This window comes from Acyrthosiphon pisum, chromosome A2 (assembly GCF_005508785.2).
Source record: "Acyrthosiphon pisum isolate AL4f chromosome A2, pea_aphid_22Mar2018_4r6ur, whole genome shotgun sequence".
Classification (NCBI taxonomy): domain Eukaryota; kingdom Metazoa; phylum Arthropoda; class Insecta; order Hemiptera; family Aphididae; genus Acyrthosiphon; species Acyrthosiphon pisum.
In genome coordinates, this window is record NC_042495.1 from 26,689,228 (window position 1) to 26,703,507 (window position 14,280).

The following is a 14,280-nucleotide window of genomic DNA, read 5'->3' on the forward strand; positions in this document are numbered from 1 at the left end:
GTGAGGATACTAGTATTGCCCGCAAGTAACCTGGGTAATGATTTGCTAAGTTACTCACGATTTCTTCTTCGGATAACTCGGGGACCTGTAAATGGCGCAATTTGGATGCCCACTGGGAGAAATGTTCCCTATATGTAACATTGTCCGGTACTTGTGTGGTGTTGAGACAACTGCTCCATGTTTGGATTTGTATTGGTCTCGACCAAAACTCGTCGATAAATATATCTCGAAACTCGGTATAGTTACGGATTTGAAATTTCACCGTTGAATACCAATTACTAGCGGTGCCTTTCAGGCAATCCCTGATAATAATTAGTTTTTCTTCTTTAGTCATCTGTTTCACCTTAAAGTATTCTTCTAGGCTCTGTAGGAACTCGATGGGATGCTGGTCTTTGCTGTTGGCGTAGAACAGTGGTTTGGATATTTCAACATTCGAATTTTTATTGCTCATTGTTCGTAATATCAGTGTTTTGTTTTTTATCTATGAACATTCTTTTTAGATTTTGTATACTCTCGTTGTTTTGTTGTAGTTCTCTGTAGTAATTTTCGTTTAATTTGTCGATTTCATTTCTATGTTGATTCTCGATTTCTTCTATTTTCCGATTATTTTCGTCTTCTATGTTGTTGCATTTTTCTTCTAATTTTTTGATTTTTTGCAATAACTGTTCGACTAAATATCGATTGTTCCTTTCCACTTCCGCTTTGAACGCGTTGAAGGCTTCTTCGGATATGTTTTTCTTCGGTGCCATTTTGTTTTTTAGAGATGTAGTTTTTTCTTCTTGTAGGTCGAAGTGGAATTTCTTCCTAATCGAGCACTGTAGTTGGGTGCCAATGTAATGAAACACAATTGGTTGGTAAAAATGTATGTTTATTTATTCTGAACCAATCTGCTCATCATCTTTATTTAATACAATTATGGTATTTTGTTTAATAATATTTTCTTTTTCGTATAGATTAGACTTAGTTATACTCCGAAGAGCTTACAATAAAAATATTTATTGGGGTTACAAACAGGGGTGGGAATCAGAACATAGAACTCACGGTTCTGGTCTGGTAGCTTGGTGTTCCAGTATAGGATTGATCAGGTATGCACGGTGGGTTGGACGGCGGCAGTAAGGGCTCGGCGTTCACAACGATAGACACTCTCACGAAAGGTTGGACGTCGGCGGCGATGGCTCGGCGTTCGCAACAATACAATATTACGACAAGTTGGACGGCGGCGGCGATGGCTCGGCGTTCGCAACAAAACACTCTTACGACAAGTTGGACGGCGGCGGCGATGGCTCGGCGTTCGCAACAAAACACTCTTACGACAAGTTGGATGGCGGCGGCGATGGCTCGGCGTTCACAACAAAACACTCTTACGACAAGTTGGACGGCGGCGGCGATGGCTCGGCGTTACGAAGAAAGGGCCAGGGTGGCCAACACGACAAGCGTTGTTGGTTGGTGGGGTAGTCTGTAGCGTTTCCGTGTCTACCGGTCTCTGAGTACCGGCCGGCTTACGCAGACTAGGCAAGGCGCTGTGGATCGTTTGGCGGAGGTTTCCGTGTCTACTGGTCACTAAGTACCAGCCGGCTTACCTACACGCCACACTCAGCGAAGGGGACGATGGTGATGCTCTGGGCCATCCGGCCTATACTTATGCTAGTCCTGGCCTTGGGATCATAAGTATGCAACGAAGAACAGTTTTCATTATTTGGCTTAGGTCGGATAAACTTAAAACACTTTTTTCCGCATGAGATGATGACTCGGACTGTACAGGTTTAGAATCACATCGGATTTTGGTTTTATGTTCAGGGGTTTACGTGTAAGGGGTGATTTCCCGGATGGCGGCGGGCGTCCGGAAATTATTAGCGGCGAGCAGCGCGATCTGTGTTTGCGGTAGGCAGTTGTGGCTGTGCGTTTGCCGGTGCTTTGCCGGTTGCGTTGACATTATAGCGCGCGGAGCTCGTTTGGTGAGGAGGGGTAGTAACGGGCAACGAGAGTGCGTCACCTAAATGGGCACTCCGTCTTATCCCGTTACATTAATCAATCAAGCTGATTATTAATTTACCATTGGCAATTTTGGCCTAAAAAGGCTTTCGGATTGTGACGATGAGAAAAATAAAAGAAGTCCGAACGTTATGATTAACATTTTTCCTATGATTTCAACAATTATAGTGTTTCATACGTTTTCGACAACAAGATTAAATAGTTAACAGATATGCGTTCTAAAATAATTTGATATATTTAAAAATATTGACATCCTTGATCTGTTATTTCTAAATATTTCCGGAAATAATTATATAAATATATTGAACCGGAAAAATGTGATTCAGTTGTTCCGCTAATTATAAAATTATCTATATATATTATATTTAAATAATTGGTATTAGCGGCACAAAAAAAGTTCATGTGATTCAATTTTCACAAAAAAAAATAATTGTAAAATGAATAAAAAAGCAAAATTAACGTGCGTCGAGTTGCCCCCCCCCCCCCCACTTTGTCTATCAACTTCGAACCTTCACCATTATTTTGGAACTTATTTGGAACTAATTGGAACCTAGTTTTCCAAATTTGGAACTTCATACTTTTCCCGAGAAAAATAATTTTCTGTTGGGGGGGCCAACTTCATTCACCTAGCCCCCCCCCCCACTTTATTATATCAACTTCGAATCTTCACCAATATTTTGGAACTTGTTTGGAACTAGTTGGAACCTTTAATTTTGCTTTTTTATTAATTTTACTGTAATATATGAATAATACACCAGAAAATATGAATAAACTTGTAAAATGAATATGCCAGGTAAGCTCATAACGGGGTGTAAAAACAAACGCAATTATTAAACATATTACACAATACAAAAGAATATTAGGCAACGAGCATTCCTCGATGATTACCCAACAATCTTTCCGAGACATCCATGCACAAAAACATGCCCATATATGGACATAAAGAATCAATAAAGATAAAAAAAAACGCTTCGCTACACCATTACAGGATTACGTAACTGACTTCTGTGTCACTAAAAAAACAGTTTACACCTATACATGCGCACTATACGACATTGGGTTAAATGACAAAAAATCAATGACAAAACTATGCGCAAAACAAATAATAGGATAGAACACAAAACACGATACACCCCCATCATATCAGTATTGCCAATAACCGACAAGAACGTGCAAAATACAATATAACATGCACACACATGCGCACTGTGTGACATTCGGTCAAACAACCAGATATCAATGCCAAAATCATGCGCAACAAAAAGAATACAATAGCCCCTAACATGTGAAATACTCTTTCGCACCAACATTGCAAAAAACCAACAACAATGTGCAAAACACGACATAATGCACACACATGCGCACTAGACAACATTCGGTCAAACAACCAGATGTCACCATCTTAACTATGCGCAAAAAGAACAATGGGATGACACATGACGTGCGAAACTTTTTTATCGTATAAATTCGCCAAAAATCCAACGACAATATACAAAAACACCACATGAATACACGCCAATACACAATTTACATTACAAACACGAACAATCTATTTTGATGTTACGTAATAGAGTGGGGATAAAACGATAGCTTCGTTATATAAACGCCACTCACAGACCATACAGCCAGTACAGTAGTACACTCGATGCAACACGGCGACTCGACACAAATGACCACGTCCACGGCGGCCACAGCGAAACCACACAACACCGACCAGTTTTTCTCTTAACGAAATTAATCTTTCATCACAAAAGTTAACTTACTATTGCGTTTGTTTTGGACACCAGGTATGAGCACACTTTTGGTATATTCACTTTGCTATTCCATCATGACAACAGTGTTATTTCTATTCTTATAAACCCAACAATCATTCACAACTGTGAAGCTATGTAGGGAATATTTTCATACATCCATATCCAACCTTCTCATTCCATATAAAAAAATTCTAATGTAAATTGCAAACACCACGTAAAACATGCATCAAGCAAACGAAAATAAATAATAAACTCCACTTCAAATACCGTTTGTCAATTCATTGTCTCTCCCGAACATTGAATTGCCAAAATATATCTGCAGTCTAGATCACGAGCTAGGGACATACATATGTGATGGGCCGACGTACTTTTCTCTTAAGCGACTAGACTTCAGATATATAAGTAATTGAAATATGCGTCACACCAATATCAAATAAAAAAAAATAATAAATAATAAAATTCCACTTCAAATACTGCTTGTCAATTCATTGTCTCTCCCAGACATTGAATTGCCAAAATATATCTGCAGTCTAGATCACGAGCTAGGGACTGGACATACATATGTGATGGGCCGACGTACTTTTCTCTTAAGCGACTAGACTTCAGATATATAAGTAATTGAGGTGCGAGTCAACCAAATATCAAATAATAAAAAAAACAAATAATAAACTCTGCTTCTAATACTATATGAAGCAACAATAGAAACATAATATATTTTCAGCCAACAAATATCTTAAAAAAAAGGGAAACACCTCCCGTTCCTCTCATATATCCCATCTAAAAGAATATTGCTATCAGTATAATCCAAGAATATGATGGACCAACAGTGTGTAATATAGAAATGTATACTTAATTGCAATAGGATATTGTAGTGTAATTCGTAAAGTGTTAATAACGTGCATCGACTCACACCGATTAGAGACGTACACATTCCAACGAGAATCTACACATCCCGCTTGCCACAATACGAAGGAAGTGAACATATACATATTTTTTATAATTAATTATAAACTATTAGCTCAAGAATCAATCAATAGTGGTAGGATAAAATTACAACAAGCGACGTTCTTCATCATAACTCCCCTAATATTGAGTCCCCCTCTCTTCGTATTTTCATCTTACCACATTACAATTATTTTATTCGTGAAAATTGAATCACAGAAACTTTTTTTGAATCTACATAATCTAGATATCAACTGAATATTTATATCGTTTATTTGCTATGTGTATATATATATATACAAAGTGTTAGAATTTAAAATTCCGTATTTAGTGGTTTTCCGAAAATTGTCGATTGTTTTCCCAGTGGAATTAAATAACTATTGAGAAATTCGAAAAATTTTCTGTTTACATTCATGATCCACTTTGATAAAATCTAAGTTACTATATGTTGAAATCGAAAGGTAAGATTTTGTTAACAAATAATAATAATAATTTTTAAAAATGAAAATAAACACCATTGATAAACCACTAGCTCCCCGCTCCGCTCACAATCTAAAATGAACTCAATAGTTAGAAATTTCGTTTTGAAGTAGTTAAGCTAAGACCAATGCATTGGCTATCACGTTGTCTTTCTATCTCTACTGGTAAATATTTGACTGTAACATCGCGCACTACTGTTTTTGCCACTCTACTGAAATATTTGAATAATATTAGATTTCAGTGGCGCAATTAGCATGTATGTTGGGCTAATTTGATAAAAGATAAGGTATTATATGTTGAAATTAAAGTACTCTTTCTGGTAGAAATTTTGTATACAAATAGAAGGGAGGGGTCCGACGACCAACCGGTCATCAGGATCCCCGTACAAGAATATGAATATTTAACAATGTTAGATACAATTATTACGGGATGGGGATGAGACTTAAACACATCGGGCCCGCTTATAGAAGTGGCGTCCGCTCTATGAGTCTCGTCCGGAAAGCGTGGCCGTAACAGGCGTGTTTGGGGGATCTATGTATGTATAGTGGTCCTGAGAAGGACCGTTTTCACGTATTCCTGTGGTTATCCGACGGTATTATCCGTCGGCCGGGATGGTTCAGCTTCGATGCCGTTGGAGCCGATGTCACCGTGGTCTCGGTAAAACTATTACGGCGTTGCCCGTATTTACGATTTGGCGCGGATTATCAGCACTTCGAGGACGTTCGTCAGGTGTCTATGAGTAAGATAATGCTTGATAGCCGATTGGCCCTGAGTGGTGCTGAATAAAATACACGCCGTCAGTCGTATGGTATAGGCAACCCGTACTTCGTTTTCAGTGTGGTCTACGTTGTCGGCGGTCTTGCTGTTGTTCCGTAGTCGGCTACGTCGGAGCGCTTGATAGCTCGCTTCTTCGCAGATCGACGTTGGCCGGTTCACTGGGTACTGGATTCGACCGGTGTTTATTCAATTTCTTCAGACTTTGATGTTCTTAACTTGAGATGTTGACGGTTTGTAGGTTTGAATTGAAGTGAAGTACATTAGGGAACGAACCGGTATATATATCCGTTCCCCACTGTATTCCGGTTTCTCATTGGCTGACGGCCCACGGTTAGGCAATCCCAACTACTCTCGTTTCGATGGTCACTTGGTTATAATGATGTTATTCTCCATCGGCAGAATCCATATATCTGTCAAAAGTCTCATGTCTCCTTCCATCTGATAGTATATGTTGGCCATGATAACGGTCGTTTTAGTGGTGTGTATTATGAGTATATTTGTCCCGTAACAAGTTGGTAGATCCGTTCTGTACGTGTGAAAATGTTGAATGTGTAATTTGATAGAAAGTTTGAGGTGTGTTTCACTTAAAAGAATAATGTCAATTTTGAGTTTGGATGCGAAGGCCTGAAGTTCGTTAATTTTGTTCTTATACCGTCTGAACTCCAGTGAAGAATTCTGAGGTTATTCATGGCTATTCGTTAGAATATTTAGGAATGAGGTTAAAGTTGAGCATATTATTGAATTTGGGTCGTCCGCCGTTGATATGTCTGAGAGGAGTTTGGTCAGAAGGGTGATGATTGAGTCAGTGTTGATTGCTGGCTTATTTTTTTTTGCTGTTGCGTAATCTGGGAACTAACTGTGTCGAGATAAGGTCGTTGAGGAATCTGGTTCTGAATGATCTGTACTGGCAAGGGTTTCGTTTAACTTGGTTGGCTTTTGGAAAGTGAGTTCGTGGTTTGAATATAAGACGGACATCCACGGTATTTCGCTGTGTGGGGGCCGTTGCACTTTACGCATGTAGGAGTTTGGTCGCGGGTTTTTTGGCAGTCGCTAGTGCGATGGCAGCAAACGCATTTTACGCAGCGTCGTTGGTTACCGCAGTTGTGGAACCCATGGCCGAAACGTTGGCAGGTATGACATTGGGATGGACCAGTTTTCCTGTAGTGCTCATCTACTATTTTAAGGTAGAAAAGTTCGGTAAGTTCGAAGATATCCTTTCCTTTAGTGCCAGTGAGCATGACAAGACAGATAGGCATGGGCTTGTCAGCCGCACCGAATCGTCGGGTCATTTGCACTTCGAAGTTGTGGGCAATCAGTTCATTCTTGAGGTCGTCGTCAGAAATTTCAGTGGGTATACCTTTGAGTACGACTTTAAGCTGGCGGTCAGCGGCAAAGGTATGAGTATGAAAAGCGATATTATTTGTCAGAAGTATTTTTTGGATTTGACGGAATTGTGTGACATTAGAAGTATTCAAGTTAATTTTACCATCGGCCGACGATTTAGCGCTTATACCAACCAAGTCGACTTGTGGGTTTTTAATATCAAACCTGTGTTTATTAAAAAACAAAAATGTTGGCTAATAACCTCTTCAGTGGAAGCCTGTAAACTTTTAAATTATAAAAAAAAAAAGCGATATTAGTGTGAATGAACTATAATTACAGGTGCAGATAAAGATAATTAGTAATTAAACACGCGCATGCACAAGTCAGTGATGGACTTCGATGACTATTATTGAAGCACTATTTTAATGAACAAAAATGCTTTTACAGGAAAAACTCTCACGCCTCGTTGATACGTCGGATTTTGGTAATTTTTTTTTATCTGAAAGACGAGACAAGTCTGTAACGTGTTATCAAACTCAAATTATTTATAAAATTTTTTTTTTAGAAAATTTAATTTTTAATAATTTTGTATATTTGTAATTTTATTGTCTTTTGAACCGTTCGACTGGTATAAATAAAAAACGAAAAAATACCATTTAGTCGGATTTTATAAGCTTTTCATATTTTTTACTTAAAATTATCTCAGTAATAAACAAAGAAACATTTTTGAGATCCTCATATAATATCCGACACGATAATTATTGTTTAATATTTTTTGGTTGACAAAAAAAAAAGTTATAGCACAACATAATATAGGATTTTCTGTAAAAAATGACAAAACTACTCAACTTCAAGTGCCTGGGGGCACGGCTTAAAATTGAATGCTTGATTTAAAATTTTGCAGATATTATTTTTTTGTGGGTATTAACAAAAAATGGGCGGATGCCGTAAACTGTACGATAAAAAAAAAAAAAATACAAGTGTAAGCTAAGGGCCACCCTAATGTGCCTATAATACATTCCAAATTAATCATACCAGAATATCCATTAGGTACTTATAACGTGTTATACATCAACAACAAATCGTGATAGTATCATAGATATAAATATTATAATAGTATACTTTAGACGTTTCAAGTATACCCACGAATAATATTATACAATCACAACAAAATAACTAAAATAGTTATTCTATGTCTTGCAATAATTTATTTCGTCCAAATTTGATCTTAAAATGACTATAAAAATAAACTGTGCTTATGTATTTTTTAGATTTTTTGGTAACAGAATTAATTACTTACGCGGAATCTTGTTTTAAATTTTCAATTCTTAGATACACAAGTTAAATATTTTATACATTTTTAAACACAAAATAATTATTCAAATTTCAATTTGATTAGTTTTGTCAAAATTAGAACTTTGAATGCTTATAAAAAAAAATATGCCTATATATTTCCAACTGCTATTGTAACAATATATCAAGAGCATTTTATTACATTTTTACACTTTTTGTCCAAATGGATAAAACTTTATTGATATTCATAGAAAAAAGCCGTGCTCTTTAAGTGGAGTAGAGTGGTGAAAAGAAAATCATACCCAATGCCAGAAAAAAACTCAATCCAGCTCAGGGAAGATAGTCGGCAGTCAAACATGAATGTCTAGCCATAGTTTGGGCTGTAGACAGGTTCAGACCGTATCTTGAGTCCGATAAGTTTATGTTATTTACGGATAACGCGATTTAGTATACTTTGTACCCACCAATTTGGGCACTCTGCACTATCTATTATATCTATTATTACATTATGCACTGTTTGGTGAAAAATTAAAATAATAAATAAAAAAGTAGGTTGGCGTAGAGGATAACATAAAATAATATGTTACAGAATACAAGGGTGTCTTTCACTATTGTACAGTAAGAGCAAATAATAGCCATGAGTTATAAAATATTTTGATATATTTAGATGTAATGACATGTTTGAGCTGTAGCCTCTAAATATTAATGAAATTATTATATAAATATATCCAACAGGAAAGCAGTGATTAAATAGCACCGGAAACTAAATTTACATATTTAAATAAATGGAACAAAAGGTTTAAAAAGTTGATGGAGATTCAATTGAATAATATTATATGTAACTCATTTTTTACAATACAGTTAACATTTATAAATGTATCATTTCCGGACATTCTTTGTTATCTTTTTCAATAAAATATTATATAGATTTTCATTCACTTTTGGAGGTTAATATATCAAAATTCAATTTTAACCAAATCAAGGTTTGGCCATCCCTGAAAGGTATAATGTATATAATTTTGTTTTTATTAATTTAACAACGATTCGATTTGTGAATTTATAATTTCCGGGACATCATAATCACATTTTTCCAGTTAAATTCACATACAAAAACAAATATTTATTGCAATATTTAGAGGTTACATATCAAGGAGGTCAATTCACATAAATAAATCAATATACTAGCTGATCCCGTGCACTTCGTTTCCCGGCAACCAATAATTATTACAGTAGAACTTCCGTAAAACAGTCACCAAAGGGACTGTAAATAATGACCGCTATACAGAAATATTTATGGCAATATTTAGTGGTTACAGATCAAGCATGGCAATCCACCTAGATATATTTTATAACTTATGTCTGTTATATTTTGTTCTTACTGTTGATACGTCTGAAACACTCTATATTTATCGAAATCATCGCGAAATTATAATCAATATAATCAACGTCGGGACTTAATTTATAGTTATCATCGTATCAATCCAAAAACACTTTTTATGCCAAACTTACCAATGATTATTGATTAGTAATAATTATTAATCTGCTTGATTCATTAGACATAATTATTGTTTTTTATTATTATTATCGTCGAAGTGTAAAGTTTATATTTGACATTTTTTCGTAATTAAATTTGTATATACCTATAATTATTCCTTTTATTACAGGGGGAATATCGTTTGGTGGATTAAAGTACATCCATGTGATTCAATTTGATAATGTCATTGAGTATATGAAATATAATAAAATACAGCATTGATACACCATACACGTTTAAATGGTAATGTGTGATAAAGTATAAGTATACGTATACCTACCCTCTTTCCACCTAGTGTAAAGACAACTAGTAGGGACAACTAGTGTAAAAAATTGTGACACGTGTATCATACCCCTTGAGCAGTGAAAGAACACACTTTTGAATTGTTATGTATGTCATATTATAATATATAGCGTATTCGAGTATTTTCAGTGAACAAGGTCATCTACAATAATTATTAGTATATATTATATAGTATGGCTGTATGCTATATATATTATTTGGCTTAAGTGATTAGATGGTCAAAAGGATATTGCCTTTGCCACCCTTAGAATGTGAATTAAATCAATTACTGTTGGAACTGTTTAAAATATTTATTACATATTTATCATAACAAGTTAATAACATATTATATTATTATTGCATATACATTAATAAAATTGGTGTTTCCCAAGGTCGCATAAGATGAAACTCAACGACAACGCAGCCAACTACTTCATTTTTCAAATTTTTATAGCGAAACACAGCTTTATATTTTCCATAAAAATATATTTTGGGAAAGTTCATATCTTCAAGTTTCTTCTTATCGATCCCTGACGTAATAAATGTGCCCTGCAAACATTTAGAAAACAAAATTGTTACAAATGCATAAGTAGGTAGTGGTGACTGGGTAAAATTTAACACGTTACGATTGTAACATGATCAATATTCGGTTGTTTGATTATGTTAGAAATGTTTGTCAATGTAGTATTTTTTTTAATGATATCCTTTATAACTGTACTCAATTAGTTGCCATAATTGCTACGTTTGGATTTTTTTTCCCATTTACTCAACACTTTTTAAAATGTTTAGTCTATATGAATTTATATATAATAGAAACATTTTACGTATCAGAATACAAATTTAATCAAAGAAAAAAAAGTTAGAATTTCAATTAAAATAGATTGTACAGAAAATTGTTATAATTTTATAGTACTCAAGATCACCTAATACTTTGATAGAAAAGTGCTCACATTGTTCATTTTATAATTTATTATTATAATTTAATCAAGTTTAGTTAGTATTGTAAACAAAAAAAAAAATAAAATTACGCACTGATTATACGTTTTTCAAAACTATGTAACATCTATATTATAAACCCTGACTCATATCTGAGTCATTTGGTAATCACAATAATACGAAAATCAATGTTATATATAAATACTATTGGTATAGAGTGAACAGTTTCTTCCATAACCGGAATATTTATAGATGATAGGATTAAACTCAGATTTTATAGGCCCTTATATCATACACAAGGCTCACATTATAGTAGCTATTATTGTTATGTCAAAGATTATGGAGTCACACAAGGTAATTCACTAGGCCCTATAATATTCTTAATTTATATTTACTAAATACCAGCGTAATTATTATATTATATAATTAAAACAAAGTGTTGACGGTGCCTTACGGCATATCTGTAATTGGATTGAATAAAATATGTTATCCCTTAACAAACCTAAATAATTCAATATTTATGCCAATAGTGTGACTATAGTCGCTTACAGCTTTCCTATATACATTAATATAAAATTAATTCAACCAGCTGCAACTGTAAACCATTTATCATGGTATTATTATTTAATTAATTAGGAAAAAAATAATGATGTAAATAGTTGTTATGGACGTCTCCACAGCCGAGTTTGTTCGTTAGTAAATAAATACGAGGTGTTTGAGTTATCACTAATACTTTATTAATATAATTAATTTGAAAAGAAATTTAGTTGCACAGAATAATTATTAGGTTTAAGAAAACAACAGGGGCTCTGCTCGATGGTCTGCCAGGACTACACTGAATATTACACAGACAGAGAGACACGGTAGCGGCTCGCACGGGCTCAAAACTGTCTACACAGCGAATTCCTTAAGACCGTGTGACTCTGTCTGTTCACATATTAATATGCTTACACACTATACTATATTATACTATAACTATATCTCATACTGCGTATAGCATACAGACAGGGGTTCACAACACCCCCCAGACTACATGAAGCATGGGAGTCTAATGACCACCATGTTTCACCTCATCCGTGAGTTCCGATGCTCTGAAGCTTTTAGAATTTGTAGGGGAGTGTACAACGTTTATGTGAAAATCGTTCTAATAAAACCTATTATATAATAAATAAAACTCATATAAAAGAAATAATAGTTAATGATCTTGATTAGAATATACATATTGTGTATCAATCAAATTGTTTATTTATAAATGTAAATATTTAAGGGAACATTGGTGTTATTATTGTATAGCTAAATTAAAAATATTGTATTATTACTATTGTATATTTATCTATAGAATAACTCAGTATACTAGCGTATCAGCTATAATATTATTTTTGTTATTATTGTATTATAATTGAATTATAATGAAATAAAATAAACATTAAAAAATTATAAATTATATAAATATTTTTAATGGTTTTATACATTACCACTGGCCATGGACATTTATTAGTTGGAATATTGAAACCCTCTAAAAAGTTTAAAAATGCATTTCCAATGAGTTGTTTTATCGTACTGCATGCATTTTTGGTGTTGAGAATATATGCATTTGGCACCCATCCGCCAGTTAAGCCCCAAGATGCAAGGTAGCATCAATCTACAAATAAATACTATATTGCTTTATTTAAGATGACTACAAACATTTAAAATTCGTGTAAAAATTAAAATGAATCACTCACAGATCATAACTATAATAATATAATTGTTATGTTTACCATAACTTTGCTACTTCAGATTCTTATGTCGTGATAAATATAATCATAATTATGATTAATATTATAATGTATAAGTAACGAGGAACACAAATAAAAAAAAAATTTATTACAACCGGGTAATTATTTCCAGTTAATTACAGATACAAAATAGTTTTATGTGTCATTAAACGAAATTTTAATGAAACTATAATGTGTAGTTCTAAATTTGTCTCCGTATGGTCTAACCAATGAAGTAGCTAGGTTTTTTTAATTATGGTAGGTACATATGAAGTACTATTAGGGGGAGAACGGGTTATTGCATTCCGAACTTTAATGGTCCTCAAATTTACATTCCGGCTGTTTACAATCCGTAGAATTATTTTCCGGACAATTATAGCCCCCCCCCCCCTATTAGTTATAGAACTACAGTAAAACTTCCATTTTATAATTAAAATGAACTTGGACAGAAAATTAAAAATTAATCATTTCGATATTTTTGGCCATTCGTTGATTATGAACCAGTCAGGACTTATTCTATAATATATTGGAGGATCTATTAAATAAATTTATCATTATTAATTTTTTTACCTACGAGATATTACAATACAAAACTTTCTGTGTATTATACAACTCTTAAAGTAATCATTATACGTATAATATGTACTTACTGAAATTGTATCATCGAAAGGTATCAAAAGTGTCGTATTGCCTTTTAACTCCGTTATACTTGATGTCTTTTTACTAAAATACCAATTAAATTGAATCGGATGGTTTTTTGTTGTTTCACACGGATATACTTTATAAAAGTCCAGGTGATATTCACCCTGTAATGAGTGGAATAGATATAATATATACAAATTTCATTACAAACAAATCGCAAATATAAATTTGACACATTAGAATTAATAATAGAAAAAACATAAAATGTTTAATAAATCAAGCTGATTATTAATTTACCATTGGCAAGTTTGGCCTAAAAACGTTTTCGGATTGAGACGATGAGAAGTATAAAATAAGTCCGAACGTTTTGATTAACATTTTGCCTATGGTTTCAACAAATATAGAGTGTTTCATACGTATTCAACAATAAGAATAAATAGGTAACAGACATGCGTTCTAAAATAAACTGATATATTTAAAAAGATTGACATCCTTGATCTGTAACACCTAAATATTGCCGGAAATAATTATATAAATATATTTAACCGGAAAAATGTGATTGAGTTGT

The 14,280-nt window shown here is 33.9% G+C and overlaps 1 pseudogene; it reads right to left on the reverse strand.

Annotated features, from left to right (window-relative positions):
- Positions 1-10,731: 10,731 nt before the first annotated feature.
- LOC107883219 lies at positions 10,732-14,126 on the reverse strand (annotated as a pseudogene).
- Between the last annotated feature and the right edge of the window lie 154 nt (positions 14,127-14,280).